The sequence below is a fragment of the Dermacentor albipictus genome, chromosome 7 (assembly GCF_038994185.2).
Source record: "Dermacentor albipictus isolate Rhodes 1998 colony chromosome 7, USDA_Dalb.pri_finalv2, whole genome shotgun sequence".
Taxonomy (NCBI): domain Eukaryota; kingdom Metazoa; phylum Arthropoda; class Arachnida; order Ixodida; family Ixodidae; genus Dermacentor; species Dermacentor albipictus.
Genome location: NC_091827.1, coordinates 38,374,702 through 38,396,121, shown reverse-complemented (window position 1 = coordinate 38,396,121; position 21,420 = coordinate 38,374,702). Strand labels below are relative to the sequence as shown.

The window sequence follows — 21,420 nt, the reverse complement described above, 5'->3', positions numbered from 1 at the left end:
AGTGGTAGCGTCTCCGTCTCACACTCCGGAGACCCTGGTTCGATTCCCACCCAGCCCATCTTGCAAGTTGTTTTTTATTCATGAAGTGCCTGCTGGGATTTATCGCTCACGGCCAACGCCGCCGACGCCGACGACACCGGCTTTTCTGCGACACGAGCTCCTTAACGCTGTCGCGTTGAAACACCTCCAGCGCGCTTGCCTAACGTGCTGTACTGCCATAGTTGAAGGTGTGCACCTGGAAGCCTTGATAGACACTGGTGGCGCTTAATTCGTGGTGCATTGGTGTTCGCGTCTCTGGAACATTGCGTCTCCTCGCGTCTCGGTGCATGGGACCATCGCCGTGACTTTCCTCAGGTTCAATAAAAGGACGACCTAATTGCTACGTCACGAGTATGGTTCCAAGAAAATTTGTCTTGGAACACCCACATTGATAATCTTGCTTTGGAGCTCAGTAGATCGCTCGGCTGCTTGTATAGAATAAGCTCACTTATACCTTTGTGGCTTAAAGTTTCTCTTTATTATACTCTCTTTTATTCCAGACTTTCCTACTGTATTTTGGTTTGGGGTACAACCTCTAGTAGAAACTACCTCCGAATACTAAAGTTTCAGAAGCGTGTACTTCGCCTACTCGAAAGATATGCAGGACACCCACAAGACTTGCCAACAGGTCCACTGTTTGTAAAGTATTCTCTGCTAAGAGCTGATGAAATTTATTGCTTCAAGTTATTGCAGTATGTACAAAAACATAAACTACACGCATTTAGCAATCCCGCTGAAACACACACGCGCGCCCTTCGAAGGCAAGAGCGCAGAAAGCCTCGAACACGCACGAATTATGGAAAACAACATTTAAATTACCAAATTCCGGTGCTTCTAAATAAACTTCCAGATGATGTCGACCTCAACAAATCGATTAAGAAAAAAACATTCAAAACAATGGTTATCGAGAAAGAAATTCGCTACCAGTGACATCTCATTTAAAACCATATGTAGCGTTTGTCTGTAAAACAGTGCTCTTTTACTGTGTGTTGGATGTCGCCTTTTTTCTCTTTTTTCATATGTTCGCTACGATGATTGACATTTTGCATTTGCGTTCATATGTTTTTTTTCCCGTTCTGTCACATCTATGACAAGAAATCTGTTTTATATATCTGTGTGCAGTGATATGAACTAGATCCTCTATGACATAGAACTGTGTAGAGTGTAACTACAAATGTGTGTGCTGTTTTCTCAAATCTCTTTTGTAATGTTGTCGAAACTGTATGCGGAGGGAGGGCCTCGTCAGGCTAGTAGCCTTTAGCTCTCCCTTCGCTTTTTCCTTGTATTGGAAAGAAACCAATAAACAAACAAACAAACAAACAAACAATATATATACTCATTGGAGGGTAATGAAGTAAACACAATTGCATGCATCACCGTCAGTTGTACAGCATTCATGTAAAAGCTTCACTAAAGCTTCGCTTTGTATAGACTTCAGCGTGTGCGTTGGGCCTGTAATTCTTGTTCTTTACTACCGACAAGGCACCCCTTAATATAAATGGCACGAGATTACTCCAACCTAACTGCACTCATGACGTCAGAGTCGTCTGCAGATTGTGGAATGTCTGACTGGAGGCCGTGCCAACTGGTCTTCGTATTTCTCTTCGTTACAATACCGAGCCTACAAACCAGCGTGCTGTTGTCACCCTCCGACCACCATTTCTGCCATTTCCTGCCAGACACAGATGAAAAAAACAAAAAATAAAGAAATACGCGCGCCCAACAATGGGAACGTGAACATTCCCACAAGAAACACGTCTGGGATTACATTACCAAGACACAAAAAGAAAAACCGACACAAGCGCAGTCTTGAGGCATGATAAATGACCCATCGTCTTCTGACGCTCTGGCCGCACCTTAGCGCGACGACCCAGTCGCTAGGCTCCAGCGGCCGTGTGGTTTACCGCGATCCGCACGTGAGGTCACGAGAGACTCGCGCCTCTCATACAAGTCGAATGACGTCTGTGTTGACCGACTCCCGAAAGCGTCGGTATACTTATAGTGTGAGAAGCTCGCGGGCTCGCTTTACATAACGCGCCCGCAGGCGCGAAGTCCGCATCGAATTCAGGACAAGAGGGAAAATCACGAAAGTCGAACGCAAGGGCCGACCGCCTTCGAGACGATGAGCTATACTGGATGCCAAACCGTGCTTCAATGTACGCCTGTTCCGGAGTCTCGTTGCAAACAACGGTTGTATAAGTCAATGCGTTGCGTGTTTGTGCGTGTCTCTATTCGGAAGGCGAGCAATCCGGAACGCCCCGTGAGCAGACGACGCGGCGACGTCGTCGTCTGCTCAGTGGCGCGGGTCCGCAGCAATGGCGGCCGCGGAGGAGCGGCGCACCGGGCCGGGAGGCCGTACAATGGCGGTCGCACGTCCGGGACACCGCAAGCGGACTGGAACAGCGGCTGTCCTTTCTTCGCGCCAGCCCGGTTGAATCCGTGCACACAGACACTGACACGCTCCCCCCTATGCGTGAGAGGCGTGCGCTCGATGCCCTACAACACCGAGCGACGCCTCTCTTGCGCTTTTTCCCTGACCCTGACCAGAAGACGGGGCAGACGTACGCACTCATCTGCCAGGCCTACCGACGGCGGCGGTGGCGTAGCGATCTCCCCCGCCGGGCTCCGCGGTGCGCGACCAGAAGGCGCGTGGAAGACGTCGCGCCAGACGGCGTCAGATCGCGTAACAGATAGGACCACTGCCTGATGCAACACGTTGCAGTGTCGGATGAACCCCGCGCGCTGAGCTGGACTTAGCCGCGAGAGAGTCGTCGCACGCGTTGCCTTCCACATTTGTTCAAGGTGAGTGTCCAAAGTGGTTCGTGCACTTTCTTCAGTCGATCGTGTTCTTTTCAGCACAGTTCTTCAGCATTGTTGTTCTACCTCGTTCGCCTGTACCTCCTTCTCCGCGAAGGCGTTGACACTGTAGCTTTCTTTCCATAAAGCACCCACAGGTAACGCAACGTGGGAAATCCGCGCCGTGTTTGGCTCGGACAATAATTTTTCGTGCGTTCGGCGAGCAGCATGTTGATATTCTTCTTAGAGAACACGTTTCTATTCGGCGAAGCACTGGTATGCGTCATAGTAATCCGCAATGAGCTTGGTGCAAAAGTATAGTTGATGCGATGGTAAAAAAGAAGTCTAGTGATTTACGTACGTGCTAAAGCTACGGCATGATTACGAGGCCACAGTATATAGGGGACTCTGGATTAATTTTCACGACTCGGTCGGGGTTCTTTTACGTGCACGTGAATCTAAGTACACGAACGTTTTTTGCATGTAGCCCCCGTCCGAATGCGTTCGCCGCAGCAGGGCTCGAACCCGCATCCTAGGGCTCAGCAGCGCAACGACGCTATTAGCTATCCCGGCGAAAAAAGGTCAAAATATTACCGCCGAAATAACGCTGCTTATTAAGCTTTTAATGTCTTTATTTTGAAACGCTCTTAAGTCACACAATGACATGGAGTGCGCATTTCTAGCGTATTGCTGTTGACGTCGATTGGTGGTTGACCTCGGCGCGTGTCAGCCTTATGAATTTAAAATTAAATTATGGGGTTTTACATGCCAAAACCACTTTGTGATTATGAGGCACGCCGTAGTGGAGGAGTCCGGAAATTTCGACCACCTGGGGTTCCTTAACGCGGACCTAAATCTAAGTACACGGGTGTTGTCGCATTTCGCCCCCATCGGAATGCGGCCGCCGGGATTCGATCCCGCGACCTCGTGCTCAGCAGCCCAACACCACAGCCACTGAGCGACCACGGCGGGTAGCCTTATGAATTTTATTTATTTATTTAAATTTATTTAATTATAAATTTTGCAATTTATTGAAAGAGGATCAGTTTGCAAAGGCATGAAGCCGTTTGAATCCAGAAAGGCGAAGTTCAGGCCAATCCGTGTGCTAACCGGAATTCCCATGCATGCTGGCCCAACAGCCCTGCATACTTACAGCTCCCGTCGACACTAACGCCAGAGCTTACTCTATACTGTAGGAAGCACTATATATGAGGTCGGCCTCAGCTCGTCAGCTGTTCGTGCATGCAACCGCGTCGCGGGTGATATGCTTGGCTTCGTTGGTCAGCACTAATCAGACGGGGCGTGTCGGTCAGGGCGTTTTCAGAGACGCGCAATGCTTTTGGCTGCAAAAACGACGAAGCGAAGCGGACTCAGCGTCAACACTCGATCGCCATGTGCCTATAGTAAGCACGCACGACGCTAAAAGCACGCTCGCGTCCCTGGGCAACTGCTGTGTACATGTGTGCGCTGTACGCTTTTGGTCGGAGCAGTGAACGTCACGCTAACGTTATTTAATAGCGTCTCCGTCTCACACTCCGGAGACCCTGGTTCGATTCCCACCCAGCCCATCTTGCAAGTAGTTTTTTATTCATGAAGTGCCTGCCGGGATTTATCGCTCACGGCCAACGCCACCGACGCCGACGACACCGGCTTTTCTGCGACACGAGCTCCTTAACGCTGTCGCGTTAATATTTCACTGGGCGGGGGCGCTGCACTTAACGCCGATGGTTTTCCGCGTCGATCTCACCACGCGCACCATCGAGGCGCGCGACGCCGTGCAACGTCACTGGCGGCGCTCATCATCGCGCCAACATAGTGAGACGCCTGGCAGCTGCCGGGACGCTGTTTCTCCTGCAAAGCAGAAGTTGCGCTGTATGCGCTGCTCGCGCGAACATATCGCATCCGCATCCACGACACCGTCCGAGGAGTTGAAAGCACAACGCTAAAACATGGTCCTGGCTAAGGCTCGCTATCACTGTCAATGCTTCCCCCCTTACGGCAAAACGGCTTTATTTTTTTAGCCCAAAAATTACCTCAGCTAATTTTTGAACATTATCGCCAAACGCGTTATGATAAAAAGCACACGCAGCGAGTGATGTAGTGTTTAGCCGCTTTGTTATTGTTCGGGACTATCGCAAGTTTAAAATAAGGTTTGAATACAAAGTCGAAACAGTGGCCGAATAACTAGGCACGATGGTTGTGTTGAATAGCGTGGGGCATGGGGCTCGCAGATGTCACTGGGCCACCATTGTTGCTACAAAATTACCTGTTCCGCGCTTTTCGGGTTCGCGAGTTGTCAAGAGACAGAATTCAGTATATAGTGGACAGATTTCATGCGTAGAGGGTCGTGTCCTGTCTCGTCATTTCGCGCCCGTGCTTCCGTTTGCTGCATTTCACGATGGGAAATGCGACTATGGTCATCCCGCAAGCCTAGTATAACGTTGTTTCGTTCAGTGCCGAAACAGCCTTGAGAATACGAAACATATTTAACAAGGATAAGCGGGCTAGTTGGTGGTCGTTATTGGAATGCGTCATGTAACCGCACAAAAACAAGGGAAAAAGTGTGTTCCTTCTTTGTCCCTTGTTTTTGTGCGGTTACATGATGCATTCCAAAAATACGAAACGCTGAAAATCTGCAGATTAACCCCCGTATTCAAAAATGCAACCTAACTTGAAGCCCATGCTCGATCGATAACGCGCCGAGAGAAACGCACCGAGCGTCCTGGGATCGCTCACGCCAGGCGTCATTTATAGATCGACTGAAGCATGGATTTGAAATCAATATGCATTTCGGGATACGGCCGTAAGGATAGACGAGCACGGAGTTGTCGGCAGGGTCAAATTGCGTGTTTCTCTTTTTTGCGTGTTTTCTTTCATCCGTGTGGGCGCAGTGAATTGAGTGACCCTCAAGTGGTCAGCGAGAAAGCTTTGTAGGCCTTGTGCATGCGTACGTACAAGCGTGCCGTCTGCTCAGTGCTGGCCCAATTCGGGATGAAGCGCGTTGGGTGACGACATGCCGAAAAAACACGCAATCGTGGTTACGTGCACAATGCAGGGTCTTTGAACCACTGTAAGTGCAACAGCGTGTTTTGCTAGCAGCATAATTTGCGAGAGCACGGGCATTTTCCCCCTCATCTGTGTCCGCGATCTCTGAGGCGGCGTCGTCTCGTAAGAACGACAGAAGTCTAGCAGTTTAAACGATGAGCCATCGCGCGTACTTCGGGCGCAGTGCCTCTTTAAAAGCACGTAGTATAGTGACAGCATGCGGTGACTGTGACCGACTGTAATTGTGTGTCTATACTCCTTTCTTTCCTTATCTACTTTCCTTATTTTCCTTATTCCTCCCTTTCCTTATTCCCTCCTTTCCATTTCCTTATTTCCTTATCTCTACTTTGTTACCACTTTACCTCCCCCTCCCCCTCTCTCCCCAGCGTAGGGTGGCAAACCGGATCTTTTTCTCTGGTTAACCTCCCTGCCTTTTCCGCTTTCCTCTCTCTCTCTCTCTATCTCTCTAGTCTGGTCCGTTGTCATATGTCCGCGCACGATGAAAGGGAGGGAGTCATAATTTTTTACTGCGAGGCATTTGTTTTAAAAGGATGTCTGAAACGACGTCGACGATTTTGTGCAAACGCACCGAGTCGTTAGGGCAGGTCCTTCTGATCATTGACACATTTGAGCTCTCAGTGTAAAGCCTGTAATTTATAAAAAAGGTTTTTTTTTAAAATGTGCATCGCTAAGGATCGCGGAGGTGCTGCTCTACTCAGTTTTCAGCTGCGCCGTCTCCTGCTACGTATAGCAGGGTCACGTGACGTCAGTCGAACGAGCTTTTCGATTGGCTACCCCGCGTGGCGTCATCGTTAACTTATTTTTTAATTTGATGGTGAACAAATGTTGTTCGTAATAGCTGGAGTATTCATTCATTTGTGCCGCTAAATGATGTAACACAAAGAATGCACAACGACAATTTATCGATACATACACTCAAGCACTTCCGTTTTAGAAAATTCATTCTAGAAAATCAGCAAAAGAGCTTTGGAACGCGAAACGTGCCCATGGCATTGCTCATGACGCATACATACATACATACACACACATACACACACACACACACACACACACACACACACACACATACATACATACATACATACATACATACATACATACATACATACATACATACATACATACATACATACATACACACACACACATACATACATACATACATACATACATACATACATACATACATACATACATACATACATACATACATACATACATACATACATACATACATACATACATACATACATACATACATACATACATACATACATACATACACGCACGTACGTACGTACGTATATACGTACGTACATAATTTTCATTAGGCCCTGTCTTGGCAAGTCTGGGCCCGCTCCCCTTCTCCCATCCCCCAGTGTACGGCAGCCAACCAGACTATTGACTGGTTAACATCCCTGCCTTCCTGAATTCTACTCTCTGGGCCCGCTAAAGTGGTCCTTTTGAGGCTGACCGAAAAGCAACCTCCGGACCCCCGTGTCAGTAGCAGTATATCTTCGCATTAAAGAAAAAAGTGCTTGTTTGCGGAGACAGTACACAAAGAAAACATCCGCAGGCAGGAACGAAGATGTCATACGTTCGTATCCATTCGAGATCTCTCTCTCTCTCTTGCTTTTGTTTCCCTTTCCCGCTTCCTTAGTGCGGTTGAGGTTATCACCTGAAGTGAGAGTTACTGCACTCTTTCTATACATGAGAATCTCTCTCTCTTCCCCTCTTCCAAATGGCAACGACGCTCGTTGACCATAGAGTTTCTCACGATGTTAGCCCTCCACGTGAGTTCACGTGAGTTCACGTGAGTTCCCTATAGTGAGCGCTGCGCCACCATGGGAATATCTGGAACCATGTTTTGCTTAAAACATAGCACGAACACACACAAACACACACACACACACCCACACACACAAACACAAACACGCACACACACACACACACACACACACACACACACACACACACACACACACACACTATACACGAAATGTAGTGTGTGTGTGCCTACACTACACTACACGAAAAAAATATTACACAAAGTATCTTTTTGCCAGTAATGTATGTAACTTCAGCTATTGATTGTTTGCATTACATACAGCAAGTAAGTGAAGGAAATAAAGGAACTGACCATTTGAAAGGTGCACGGCAAGCCTGGTTGTTTTTCTTCCAATCACAGGCAGTAGCCGGCACTGTTCACGACTTATGTATTTGCACAACCCGCACGAGATTCATTCTTTTGTAGAAAAAAAAAATAACATAGGTATAACTTTTACGTAATAATAAGGAAAGAGTCTGCGTTTTAAACGCTCTATCAGTAAAGAATGATCATTTGTCACCGACGGACAGCTTCTAGCTAGACGTGTATTCATGGTGTCTTGACTCTCCATAAGAAAGATGCCCATTCGAAGCGTCCCCGTACCGGTACTACCCATGCGTATTCAACAGCACAGACTGCTCCAGAAAAGCTATTGCCTCGAAAAGTATACTCAACAAGTGACGAAACGAGCATTGCAAGCACTCCACCGGGGCGGGTCAGTTGCTGTTTGGTGTTGCGCTGCCGAGTTCAAGGTCGCGAGTTGAACTCCGACGGCGGCGGGTACCTTTGCAGGAAAAATGCAAGAAAGCGCATGTATCGGTCTCTCGGGTTCACGTTAAGGATGCTTTAAAGGTTCTTTAACGTGCACTAAGTACTACCAGGGCAATACCAGTACTTAGCTGCTTCAGGTTAGTTATTGCACGTCGTGCAACTTCCGGAGTGATATGATGTATGCTTGATAGCAGTGTCGTGGCCCCCTGGTTGTTTGAAACGTGTTCGTGAAGCAGTACTTTGTATCTGGAGCATGTTACTGCTTAGCGGGGATATTGAGGAAAACCCGGGGCCAATGACTAAAGCGCAAGAAGAGAAACTGAACTCGGTTTTTGACGCAGTTACCCGCATTGAATCAAGCCACACACAGCTTTTCGATTCTGTCAACAAAGTTTTGACCATGCAGATTACCGTGCAAAATGAAGTGGACATACTTAAAAAGCGAGTTCTTGCACTTGAGTCACAGGCTGGCGTGGGAGCTTGTGCGCAGGTTCCCCAGTCTTACGAAAAAACATTTTCGGCCATGCAAGACAAAATTGATGATTTAGAGAACCGCTCCCGCCGTGCCAATGTTCTGTTCTTTGGAATTGATGATACCGAAAAAACGGAAACGTGGCAGCAATCCGAAAACCTTGTGCGTCAATTTTGCTCCGATAAGCTCAAACTAACTGTGAACACCATTGTGAGAGCGCACAGACTAGGCGCATTTTCGGCAGATAAGAAACGACCAATTATAGCAAAGTTTTGTAATGAGAAAGAGGTTGAATCTGTTTTAAACTTGGGCATCAAGTTGAAGAACACAACACTTAGTATCTCCCGAGATTACTCAGCCCCTGTACGTGAAAAACGCCGAAAGCTCTTGCAGTTCGCTAAAAGTATTAAGAAAGAAGGCGATCGCACTAAGCTCGTTTTCACTAAGCTCTTTATCAATAGATATGTGTACGTGTGGGACTCTGACAACAACTGCGCAGTTCGTCTTAATACCAACGAACGGGGCACAGAAAATGTAACTGCTATAAATGACCAGACCGAATGACGCACTAATACATGCTATCCCGCCACATTAGTGCCTTCTTTACACAAAGCGCAATTGCCCTCACGTGATATTGGCTTTTTGTACACAAATATACGAAGTGTTCTCCAAAAAACTGTTCCACTGTCTTCATTGATAGATTCCTGTTCAGCTTCCACAGTGGCTCTTACCGAAACCTGGCTGAACGATACTGTTCCTGACAACTGTATCTTAGTCAGCGGTACAGAATATAATTTTTTTCGTACTGACAGGCTTCAACGAAAGGGAGGCGGTGTTCTTATTGCCATAAAACATGATGTAGTGGCCGCTCCCGTTGCTGTTAATTCCTTTCTTGAATGCGTGTTAGTTTCCCTCAAGTGTGGCCCGACGTCCTTTGTTATCGGTGTATTTTATCGCCCTCCTGATATGACGTGCACGTTCGCGAGCGAATTTCGCAGAGTTTTGGATGATGTGGTAATCCGATTTCCCAGCTCGGTATTAATTATTTTCGGCGACTTCAACTTTCCTTCAATAGACTGGTCAACGCTCACAGTTATGTGCAAAGATACTGAAGCGAACGAATTTCTTACCACTTGCCTTGACCACTCGCTAACACAAGTAATAGATCAACCTACGCGGCACTCGGCAACCTCTGCAAATATTCTCGACCTCATCCTTACAAACAATCCTGACCTTTGCTCTGATATCACCCACTTAGATGGCCTTTCTGACCACGCCATTATCACCGGCAACCTCACACGCCCGTTTAACACACGACAAGCCACCAACAAAAAAATCAGATGCTACAACAAAGCCAACTTTGCTAATATGAATTCGGAATTATTGAATTTTTCAGAGCAATTTATTGACAGGCACCTATCATTCACGGTAGAAGAAAATTGGCTTCTGTTTAAAAACTTCCTCAAAGAACTAATAGAAAAATTCATACCTACCATTACAATAAAAAGCAACCGTAGTACTCCCTGGTTCACGCAGCAGCTTCGGCGTTTAAACAATAAAAAAAAGCGACTCTACAGACAGGTCGATAAAAAATTTACGTCGGTTTCTTGGCTGCGTTACAAAGCCTGCGATAAAGAATACCAAACATTACTTAAAACCACACGCCGTCATTTCTTTTGCAATAACCTAACATCTATGCTTAAAAATAACCCTCGAAGATTCTGGCGCATCGTGAATCCCAAACAACATCCTGGTATCACTCTTCATGATAGCAACAACATTTCACTTCCGGAATCACAATGCGCAGAACTTCTAAATGAGACATTCACGGCTGTTTTTACCTGCGAGGACATTACTACCGCACCTATGAAGGATTGTATATCTCACATTGACATGCCAGAAATTGATGTAACAGAAGCGGGCATATTTTCCCTTTTAAGTAAACTGAAAATTTCTTCTACATGTGACCATAATGGTATCAATAACACTATACTGAAAAATACACGCCATGGCATCTGTAGTATTCTGACGGCCCTTTTTTCACAATCTCTCGCGACAGGCACTATCCCTGATGATTGGCGAATAGCCAAGGTAGCACCCTTTTTCAAGTCAGGCGACCATTTTTCACCATGCAACTACAGACCTATTTCGCTAACAAGTACCACATGCAAGGTCATGGAACACGTCATTCACTCCCAAACTGCCAAATACTTAGAAAGCCACAACATAATATACCAGTATCAACACGGTTTCCGCAAGGGCTACTCTTGTGAAACACAACTTGCAGGGTTTGTTCATGACTTACACTCATCCATTGACGCTGGTTTACAAGTAGATGCAGTTTTTCTTGATTTCTCCAAAGCTTTTGATTGCGTTCCGCACCACAGATTACTTCTCAAACTTGCATGCCTCAACATTCACCCTAACGTCCTCGCATGGGTTAAAGATTTTCTTTCCTCCAGGCTCCAGTTCACTTCCGCTAACAACTACAATTCTTCTTTTGCCCACGTTACTTCCGGTGTCCCCCAGGGCAGCGTGCTAGGTCCTTTACTTTTCTTAATATATATTAACGATCTTCCTTCTTGCGTAACCTCCCGCGTTCGTCTCTTTGCCGATGATGTCGTAATTTACCGCACAATTTCCTCTGATATCGATCGCCAATGTTTGCAATCTGACCTTGATGCTATTGCCTTATGGTGCTCCAAATGGCTAATGTCGCTTAATATCTCTAAAACCAAGTTCATGACATTTAACGGCCGAAAGTCTCGAATTGAAAACACTTACTTCATTAATAACAGCACGATTGAGTCTTCCACTTCCTACAAATATCTTGGCCTTCATTTCCAGTCTGACCTAACGTGGCATCACCATATAAATATAACCCTGGCAGCTGCTAACTGTACTCTTGGAATACTAAAACGAACCCTCAAGCAAGCGCCACCACTCGTACGAAAACAGGCATATACCACAACCATTCGCCCAAAAATTGAATATGCTGCGGCAATTTGGGATCCTCATCAGGCATATCTAACCTCTAACCTTGAAGCCCTGCAGAACCGTACTGCTCGATTTATTTTTTCAGATTATTCTACATTCACCAGCGTTACATCATTAAAAAATCGTGCCGGTTTGCAATCCTTGAGCCTTCGTCGAAAACATTCCCGCTTATCCCTATTTCATAAAATTTTCCACCATTCCTCACTTCGTGATGATTTCTTTCAGTCACCGCCAATTATTTTTCCTCGCCGCGATCACCCTAACAAAGTCAAACGCATTTTGTGTCGGTCATTAACTTTCGCTCAATCATTCGTACCACGCACTATCATCGATTGGAACGATTTACCCTCATACATAGCCATGGAAACGGACACAGCCAAATTTAAGGAAACAATTTGCACTACTGTGAGAACCTGTTAAAATGTTGTGTTTCCTTATTAAGCGTGTTTCCCTGATAATTTTTATGCTTTGTGATTTGTTGCTTGCTCCTGACGTTTTTATGTAACGTTTTTTTTTTCTTTTTTTTTTTGTTCCTTATGATGACTACACTGACTCGTTGAAACCAAAAACATATGTCTTGTAAATGTTTTTCTTTTTTTGTATGCTGTACCTGAATGTACACTTGCTTTTCTTGTAGCCCCCCCCCCCCCCCCACTATGTAATACCCTCCTTCGAGGGCCTTAAGGGGTATTGTAAATAAATAAATAAATAAATAAATAAATAAGCATACATTAATCTTGTTCCCAGAAACATCTGGGTGCGTGTGCTCTCTCTCTCTCTCTCTCTCTCTCTCTCTCTCTCTATATATATATATATATATATATATATATATATATATATATATATATATATATATATACACATATACATATACATATATATATATGTAGAGAGAGAGAGGGAAAGGCAGGGAGGTTAACCAGAGTTAAAACCTCCGGTTTGCTACCCTGCACTAGGGGGAAGCGAAAGGGAAAGTACATTGCTACTTATGCATGTAACCTCAGAACACAAGGATGCACACAACTAAACTGCGACATGCGTATACATGACGATGAATGCGCGGAAGTTACGTGCATTTGATTACGTAGCAGAGGCAATTGACGCATTATTGCAATCTGGCAGCGAGATGACGCATCTCAGAGAAATTCATGCTCACATCGAAGCATGCGCACACAGAAATCGCGACTGTGCTGGGGTGCGCTCTGAAGACAACGGCAGAGTAATGCATGCAGATAAACATTCGGCGCATCGTACAGCCCCGTGACAAAGACAGAGACTGGCAAAGAAGCTTGAGAATAAGTTAAGGACCCCGCAAAGAGCGATGGAACGGAGAATGCTAGGCATAACTTTAAGAGACAGAAAGAGAGCTGTTTGGATCAGAGAGCAAACGGGTATAGACGACATTCTAATTGACATCAAGAGGGGAAAATGGAGCTGGGCAGGTCATGTAATGCGCAGATTAGATAACGGTTGGACCATTAGGGTGACAGAATGGGTACCAAGAGAAGGGAAGCGCAGTAGAGGACGGCAGAAGACTAGGTGGCGCGACGAAATTAGGAAATTTGCGGGTGCTAGTCGGAATCGGTTGGCGCAGGACAGGGGTAATTGGAGATCGCAGGGATAAGCCTTCGTCCTGCAGTGGCCATAAAATAGAATGATGATGATGATGATGATGATGATGATGATGATGATGATGATGATGACAGCCCCGTGACGTGCCGCACCCACTCTTACTGACACGTAGGGAAGCAAATTTCTTTTTTTCAGACAACAAATTTGATGCTGTCGTCGTCACTTTTTTTTTCTCAGCAGCTGCTCGAGGGAACCGATACAGTAATCGTTCTTAGAAGGTGCACGTCTGAAACTCGCGCATGCGCGCATTATTACTGTGCCTGCACTTCCACGGAACGATTCACCAGCGCAATACGAAACTTGACGAAAGCTTTGCAGGAAGTGTACCCACCCGTCTTATACCCGCATTCCCAATGCTGACACGGAAGAGTGAGGTTGCTTTCTCTACAAAAAAAAAAAATGGACCGTCGGCCATAGCAAAGCAAGAAAAGCGATGTCTGCGCCTTGAGCAAGTCATCGCACAAAATTTTGCATGCTCAATTCGCAGCAAGTCTTTTTTGTTCTTGTTTTTTCGACAACACTTACTGACGGGCACGATACACCTCTTCGTTGCAACAGCAGCAGACGCCGTCAGCTCTACACATTTTCACGAATCACTCGGTTTCCTGAATCCGACTACAGTTCAGGCGGGACGACTTCGAGTAGCCGAAACGTCCTTCGCGTAACATGGCCACGCGCATATATACTCGAGAACACTCGAGAAGCGAGTGAGCACACAGAAGGCAGCCGGGCAAACCGGAGCAAGATGGCGCCCCAGTTTAGTGGCGTCCATTGCGAGAGGGCGCCACTCCCGACGACTCTACTTTAAAGCCGCAGAACCCTGAAATTGTTGAGCACAAAATCTGCTTACGTACCTTTGGAAGTGCATTATTCCATGAAATAAATTTAAAGGATCAACGTCGAAGGCTAAGGACTGCCTCATTGCACTTGCGTTTTGAGATCCCTTAGAGCTGTAGAAATTCTCTGGCAAGAAAGCCGCAAGGATAAGTTGGGCGTTTACGCGGGTTGTAGTGGGTGGCATACGGGCAGCGCTGTGATTGAAGTTCGTTCGTAGAACAATATCCACAATCAGCTTCAGGTTCATTTTATTACGGCACGAACCTCGGCCGTGTGCCCAATGTTTGGTTGTCGTCTTGTTTCCCCGTTATCGTTGGAGTTGCAATGGTCTACCTGTGCAATGCTCAATCCGGTTCTTACATGCCGCGGCTCACATGCCCTTGTTTCCCGCCACAACCTACCGCGCCGTTGTATTGAGAGCAGACGCCGCCACGAGACGTTCATTTCGCCAGCCGGATGTGCGCGCACTGTAAAATAATTTACACCCTAAAAAAGTGAAAAGGGGTGTAAATGTGTCTATAACTCACACCCTTAGGTTATCCGACATATAGATAACACCCTTAGGGTGTGAGTTATAGACACATTTACACCTTTCTTCCCTTTTTAGGGTGTAAATTATTTTACAGTGCAGGCGCGAGTAAGAGCGCGCGCAAGAGAGAAAATCTGGGGCCTTTAGATCCTTGAATATATGACTGCGTAGGCACTATGGTGGAGGTTACTTAGCGCGTATTGTACGCGTTTGTCCCTAGGCGTGCCGGCATGGCGGAGTGGGGTAGAGTTTATCCTCGGACGCTGGCTGCCGGCGCAGTAAAATAGGTGAATCAGCGGGCCCTGACGCCTCATTTGGCGACCGCTGTGTCTTACACACTGTCTCGCACTTGCGGCGCTCGTGCTAGGTCAGTCATGGCGGATCATAGTTTTCTCGCGCCGTACGGCGATGCACCTTGAAAATAACGTCACAAATGTTTCCGTGAGTGCAGTAGGGACCGTAGTAGAGCCCAGGCCACATATATTGAAAATCTAGCGCCTTAACAGCCGTGGTTGGACGCAAGTGATTGAAAGGTCGCCGGTGACTCCCGACGCACCTGCAACTACTATGATAAGTCACGCTACCCTGACGCCTCAAACACTAAGCCAAACCTAGCGTTAACCAAAGCAAACGTGGCCGAGAAGCAAAGAAAAAAATCCGCGCAGCGTAACCGCTGAGACTACGCCGCGCCACCGTAACGCCTTTTTCGCTGACCTAACCTAAGGTAACCTAAACCTAAGCTAACCTGACATAACGTGAGCGAAACGCAAAGCCAATAATCCTCACGGCGCGACATTAGGCAGTGGCGTTCAACCGCGGTTGCTAAGGCGCTGTGCGTTCATTCACAGGGGACCACTCAAATATGCTCCTGAAAAGTCGCGGACAGCACCATACGAAAGGCCTAGAAAAAAAAAAACTTAAATTATGGGGCTTTACGTGCCAAAACCACGATCCGATTATGAGGCACGCCGTAGTGTGGGACTCCAGAAATTTGGACCACCTGGGGTTCTTTGACGTGCGCTGTAAGAGTTGGGGTCGGGCATGAAATAAGTGGTAGCTGGCCCATGCCGTCGTCCGACTCATCCACGCTAAGGACGTTGTTGAAGGGAGGAACTTGTCCTCATAGAGAACGAGGAATATGGGGTTTATTTACAATGTCTACATGAAGGGTGGAGAACGTTACATTTCATCAGTCTAGCATGACTGATGAAGAAAGCACACCGAACAGCCGACAACGGCTGCTTAAATACCCTCTGTCCTCCCTAGATCCCTAGGTGGGGGAAAACTGCTGTTCAACATTCGTCCAATGGGAGCGTCCAAAGTCATCGTAGTCGACCCGCCTTTGAGGGGTAGGGTTCACACACTCACTTCCACACTTTGGTTTCACTGAACACACCGAGGTGAGAGGGTTCTCGTAGACGGGGGTTGATACGCTTGACACAAGCAGGCGCCTCTTGATTTCAGAGCTGACCCCGCAGTTAGACGACGCGTCTGTCCAGTGATTGTGACGATTTTTGGGACCCGTGAGAAAGCACCGCAAAACGCCCTTTTCCAGGAGTTCTCTTGCTCCAAGTAGACCGTGAAGGCGACAGCGAATCAAGTAACAATACTCGGCCCGCCAAATGTGGCTAGCCTCGCCGGCGCCGCCGGGCTGTCCTAGGAGGCGCATTGTTGTCTTTACAAAGGGAAACATCGCAGCGGGCCGAGAAGGGTTCGAAGGTCGGTTCTCCGAAGATGGCTAACACCGCAGGTCGATCGAAACAACTGCAGCGGGCTATAACTGGCTATAACTGGTGGCGTCGGGTTTGCAGTTCAGTTCCCCTGCAGGCCGATCGTAACAGCACCTAAATCTAAGTACCACGGGTGTTTTCGCATTTCGCCCCTATCGAAATGCGGCCGCCGTGGCCGGGATTCGATCCCGCGACCTCGTAATTAGCAGCTCGACACCACAGCCACTAAGCAACCGTGGCGGGTTCAAGCCTGCCAAGAGCGAAGATACTGCACCAGGAGAGCAGGACAGGCCTCTACGACAGCCCCTACTGCACCCCCGAAAAAATCAGTGAGTTTTTTTGCGGTAGAGCGTCGTAAGGGGCAAGAAATATTTAATCCGACATGGTTGAGTCAGCACTAGCGCTGCAGGCGCAAGAAAGTCTGTCCGACGTACCTTCAGGCACAGCGGTCACCAAATGGGGCGTACGGGCCCACTGCCTCACCGCGCGTTCTCAAAGCGAGAACAGTGGCACAAAAAATGACTGGATGGTCTCTTCACACTTGCACTCAGCGCGCATTGGTGAGTCCGCCACACCAATACGATAGCTGTAGGAGTTTGTGAATGCTACTCCTACCCACAGCCGACACAGCAGCGTTGCCTCATGTCGGGAAAGGTTTGCTAGTAATTTAAGTTTCAGTGATGGGTCGAGGCTGTATAAAGGACAATTCTGTGGTGTATGCCAGCATCGAAGCGCAAACAAGCTCGACCCCACTCCGCAGTGCCGGCACGCCTAGGAACAAACACATACAACGCGAACAAAGAAACTTCTCCGCAGTGCCTAGACAGTCATATATTGAAGGAGCAAAGGTCCCCACATTTTCTTTCTCGCGCCCGCTTTTACTCGCGCATGCGCACAAACGTCCAGCGCCTTCCGAAGTGCCACGCCCCGCTGTACGTACTAGCAATTGTAAAGTCGCGCCCGGGAAGGACCGTAAGCCCGAACCGAAGCCTCCCACCCAGTCAGCCCGGGCATGAAGGACGAGCCGGGGTCAATGTATTGAATCATGCTGGGTTGATGAGTATATGTAAGCTACGGCGCCTACCGCTGCCAAGTCCACTTCCCATCTGGCAACGGCACCAAATAGTAGAATGTGCCTTGACTGTATGCGCAGCATATTATATATTTGTGTGTGTTTGGTTATGTTACCTCAAAGAGAGAAAGGAAGAAGGAAAGGCAGGGAGGTTAACCAGACTGAGTCCAGTTCGCTACCCAACACGTGGGGAGGGGAATGGAAGTGAAAGAGAGAGAGAGAGAGAAAACATGAGTCTTTACCTATTTTCACATGCACTAAATTAGGTGCAGAATGTCTATAGTTGGGCACTCAAGTCTGTTGCCTTCAGGCAGTGAAGAAGCGCTCGAACTGCTTTCTGGGCTAATGACCTGTGAAGCCAGGCTCCCAAGATCTTTGCTTCTGTAAATGGTCTGTCGTCCAATCTATTCAAGGCACACAGGAGAGACTCACGTTGGTTATCAAAGCGAGAACAGTGGCACAAAAGATGACTGGATGGTCTCTTCACACTTTCACTCAGCGCACATTGGTGAGTCCGCCATTCGAATACGATAGCTGTGGGAGTTGGTGAATGTTACTCCTACCCACAGCCGACACAGCAGTGTTGCGTCGCGTCGTGAAAGATTTGCTAGTAATTCAAGTTTCAGTGATGGGTCGAGGCTGTATAAACGACAGTTCTGTGGTGTATGCCAGTAACTTAACGTGGTGGAACGAGCGAGACTGCGAAGCTCTCCCGCAGCGTCTACTCAGAAGATATATAATACACTTAGAGATGGGGAAACTGTACCTTCTACAGCGCAACGAAAATAAGAGTAGCGGTGGCGTCGTGAACTAAAGTTTGCGACGGAGGGAGGACGCTGTCAAAAAAAAAAAAGGAAACTACTATCATCATTATCATTACTTAGCATGGAATGTGGCCGCTGCGGTAGCGGCTGATGGGGCTGGTCGCGTAGCTCGCTCGCTGGATTTCGGCGTTTTGTTACCGCTGTCGATGCGGCATTCCTGTCTACGGTACTTTAACATGACTACAGGCAACATGAACTAGGTGACCGAGTAACCTTAGCTGGCAAAAAAAAATATTTTTATGAAGCAAGCTTATTTTGCATTATCAATGGTGAATGAAGCAGTACACGCCCACAACTTTCGTACAGGTAAGTTGGACTTAATGCCATAGGAGTGTAGTTATCGGGGGGGGGGGCAGTGTGGCATCTTCCCCCCCCCATTTCGAAAGCTGTCGTTTGTGGCTGCACGCTGTAAAATAAAAAAAAACAAAGCAGGGGCTAAGTTCTATTTGTTCTTACATGAAGGTATTGCTTCTTTTTTATTACGTATCCCTGTTTGGGCGGTGAAGGTTGCCTGTCGTGTCTCGCCGCGAAGAGCTGTAGCAGACGACGAACAGGATGTGCCACACACGCTGGCATTGCAGAGAAGGCTGGGGCTGGGCATTTCCCGCCATAACAAATTTCACGCTTCGCATCCATCATGCCCAGTTGTTTTGAAAACGCCTAATCGTATCTGAAAACATGAAGTTAGCTTGCTATATTTATCAAACTGCGATGTATTATAAAGTATTATAATTAGCCGTGTCCAACGATGGCGTGCTTCGTGGCACGAAATTGTTGGATTGTCAAATGGCGGCACTATTGTATACATATGTACAGGTTGTTTCACATAATTTGAACCGCAGGCGTATTACCGAGTGGGAAAGGGGGGGGGGCAGCTCCCTCCTGCCCACCCGGTTGGTAGGCCTATAGTTCAAATTACGTGAAACACCTTGTATACCAGATGCTGTTGAATATTAGTGTGTAATCACCACTTATCCAAGATGTGTTGGTGAAAACTATTTTCAGGAATGTTGACAGTTGGGTGAACTGGTGACCAATCATTTGGGAGCGGTTGTCCTGCGCGGTATTTCTGCTTTTTTGTGTCTTGTTTTCGTTTTGTGTTAATGCTTTAATAAGAAAACGAACACAGTCGAACGTGGGGAGCGATTACAAAATACCATTGCAGCACTGCCTTGAATTTTTTTCCTCGGCATGTGTCACTTCTGACATGGTCTTAATTTTATTTTTAGGCTGTTCCAACATAAATGTTCCACTAACACACGCTCCCTGGCAGAAGCAGAGAAGGTAGAAATTTCTGATTTTCAAGAAATGGGGATCACTTTTTGGGTGATCTACACCGAAAGTTTGAACTGTGCAGGATACTTAAATGGATTTGAAAATATTTACTAAGTTCTTGCTTTCTCCCAACATTTATGCGTTATACAAGGTATTTAGTAGCTTTCCCTGGGTTCCTCGGTAAAGTATGTTAGTCACGCTTACATTTCGTTGAACTAGGAATCGTGTTCTTTCTGTGTGGCGAGTGATAAATTTTCCAGCTTTGTGGGTTCATTGCAGCCTTTGTAGAAAGTTACTTAATTAGCGTTCCATAGTGTTATTCTAATGCCGTTACTCCAAATGTTTCCCAGACACCTAAAACAATTGCACGAGGTACGAACTTCAAGTTCCGTAAAAACATAGGTAATTTTTAGTGCAATGCGCTGCGAAACTTTCACTTACTTATTTTAAATGTAATGTAAATAATTAATTAACCCCCATTTGTTTTCCTATTTTACTTCGCCATAGGAGGCTCTCAGTTTGTTTCTCTGGTGTCTTCGGTAAAGTAAACGGGGCCCTTTATTCATATTTGGAGAACATTAGAGGCACGACACGTGTAATGTGTAAGCAACGCTCAAAATATGTGCGTTAAACGCGGCTTTTGACTATATATTACATATATGCAAATGGCTCGGAGCGTTATTTATTAGAGTGTTTAACGAGCGTCGTAAATCTTATACCGCTGCCCTGGCATAATTACAATTACAACCGTGGTTCAAATTTGCTATCATGTGGAGAACGCTGTGCTAAGTTTGCGTGCAGTGTTGAATGCGCATTCGTCAAATATGTCTTTCGCAAAAAAATATTTAAAAATTTAAAAAAACTTTTAAGCAAGCGTTCAGAAGTGTCAAGCTGCTGTTATCTGCTACGTTTCCCGAATTCCCAAGAGTACGCTGCATTTCACAAATATTGTATTTAGAAGGGACGGGCGCAGCTGAAGTGTAATGTGTCGCCCAAGTTTCAACGTTTCAGGCTTACTTACGAGCGTCACGAATAATGAGCGAACCCTCTTCTTTTTTTTTGGGGGGGGGGGGGGGGGAGGGGTTAATGCGAGATACGTATACTTGTTTCGCCTGGTGTCCTCTACTAACTAAACGAGTCAACTTGATTTTTTGTGACGGTAAGGACTAGGTAACGGAAAATGTGTAAGCAAAGTTCAAAGTGGGTGGGTAATTGAGGCTGTGGTAATGAATTACGTATTTAAGTGTACCAGCGTTATTTGTGTATCTAACGAACCGGGCAGCATTTAACCCGTTGCCTTGGCAGAACTACAACTGCCAGTGAGACCAAATTTAGCTGAAATGGACACGGTATGAAAATATATGTGCGAAGTTAAATTAAATTAGTTCGATCAAACACGGCTTTTCTAAAAAAAAAGTGTGTTAACCAAGTTTGAGGACGTCTGATATGGCCGTCATCAGCTGTGCTTCCCAGTGTCCTGAAAAAGCTGTCGATCACAGCATAATTATATTTCGTGGAAAACGGGAGGGGTAGTCTTGCACCAAAATTTAAA

General features: G+C 46.6%; 1 protein-coding gene across 1 annotated transcript in view; it reads left to right on the top strand.

The window, feature by feature from the left end:
• Positions 1-2,458: 2,458 nt before the first annotated feature.
• LOC135905702 (uncharacterized) overlaps positions 2,459-21,420 on the top strand; it is a 44,493-nt gene continuing 25,531 nt past the window's right edge. The window contains exon 1 of the mRNA XM_065436683.1: positions 2,459-2,841. The gene's annotated coding sequence lies outside the window, so the exon portion shown is untranslated. The remainder of the gene's footprint in view (positions 2,842-21,420) is intronic.